Raw genomic sequence first — 1,967 nt, 5'->3', positions numbered from 1 at the left:
GGGAAACAGGAGCGATGCTGTGGGGTCAGGCACTGAGATGCTGCAAGCAGCCCCAGGCACGACCCGGCACAGCACAGCCAAAGCCTTGCTCAACCTCCAAGCCTCGCAGAGCTGCTCAGCAGGGTCCAGGAACGAGCCAGACTGAGCCAGGCTTGGCTGGCACCCCAGTGTGAGTAGTGAGGACTGCACAGTCACAGTCCATCAGCTGATGATGTCACAGCCTGTTGCTCGGGGACATCACCATGGGCTGTCCACCCCCAATGCACCCACCCCTGTGTCAAGATACTACCTTCTTTTCCTCTTCCTAATTTCTGCACCTTCCTCTTCGTTTTCCTGTTCCTAATTTGCTGTACCTTCCCCTTCATTCCTGTCCTCCTTTTATGCTCTACATTTGACATTAATGCACAGATCTTTCCTTTTCTTTGATTAAATCAACTCTTATTATATATTTCCTCTGTTTCTTCACCAATAAACTGTAGGTTTTTCACTAGCACGTTATGCAGAAATTGGGTTTGGCATTCTCCTCGATTCGGGAACATCCGGCCAATCTTTCCCATCCCTCTTCTGTCAGCTTTATCCTGGTGCTTTTCAGAAACGTCTTCCATTATCAGTCTGGAAATATCCTCCTTCCTGAGTGTTGCACCCCACCTCTGGGGAGGGAGGAATGAGTAACATTTGTGAATCCCCTTGGAATGGATTAAGATGAAAGAACACAGACCACACCTGAATATCAGCTTTAAAGGGAAATCTCTATAGAACTGCTATCCAGCAGGTGCTGGGCCTCTCAGAATTATATCTACCTAAGCTGTGCAGTTTTATGGGAAATCAAAGTAAGCCTTGACTTACTTAACAACTTTTGGGAAACCGCGTCTTAGCAACTTTAAGAGGAAAGAGAGAAAAACAGAGGGCGGGAGGGGTAGGGGGGAGAGATCACCAGTCCTGGATCCAGCCTCACACCTGCCAGTGGGGGTGTCAGGTGTGGAGAGAAAGGCCCTCCCCCTAGACTTGTACAGGTCCCTATTTTTATGCTCCATTTCCCGGACTTCTGGAGCTTTCTCTCACCCCAGTTCCGGGACTGGTTGAGACACCTATCAAATCAGGAGAAGTGACACCAGGCACTCTCCCGTGGCTTAAGAGCGTCTCAGGGCGTTATCACGGCTCACTTGGGCTAGTCCCTCACACTGAGGTGACCAGTTTTCACTGGCAATCACCTGGGGAAACAAAGTGCCTCACGTCATAAAAGAAGATCAAGCCTTAGGCCACTTGAGGAGCCTCAGACACATCCCTGAGACCTGACAAGATTCATTCCAGAGTCCTCAAGGGACCGGAAGATGGAGTTGGTAAGCCACTCTCTATCAGACTTGAAAAGTGACAGCAGTCAAGAAGTCCCCACTGACAAGAAAAGGGAACATTGCACCCATTTTTAAAAAGTTAATTAAGAAGGACATGACTGGTACCCCCTGCTCCTGACCCCTGGCAGTGTGGTTAGCATCACCGACAAGAAGGCAGATATCCACAATATGTAAGCGGGTGATGTGCACCTCTGTCCCCTTCTTCCTCCCCCACTCTTGCACAGGGCATGCGCACACAACTGTGAGGGTGATAAAGGGCATCTGTGTTATCAAGACCCAAACGGTGAGCCACCAAGAGGGTATGGGGAGCACCAGCTGGCAGGGTGATCAAACCCATCAGTGTTATCAACACCAAGTGGTGTAACAGGCGATATGAGTTTTAACACTTACAGTATGTCTAGACTTTTTTATGGTTTTCCCATCATTCTCAGGCTTCAGGAACCACACTGTGCAAACGCTTGACAAGTACACTCTTTAGGCAAGCTAAAACAGTTGCTGAAAATGTTGAGTATACCTGGGATATTCAAACAGGTGTGTTCTTGTTGCTATGTCTTCTGCATGTGTTTCCAGTTTTATTTACGGTTAAGAAACTATTAAAAAATACCAGCCAGAGTT

This window comes from Numida meleagris, chromosome Z (assembly GCF_002078875.1).
Source record: "Numida meleagris isolate 19003 breed g44 Domestic line chromosome Z, NumMel1.0, whole genome shotgun sequence".
NCBI classification, from domain to species: Eukaryota; Metazoa; Chordata; class Aves; order Galliformes; family Numididae; genus Numida; species Numida meleagris.
This window is presented reverse-complemented; position numbering follows the sequence as displayed.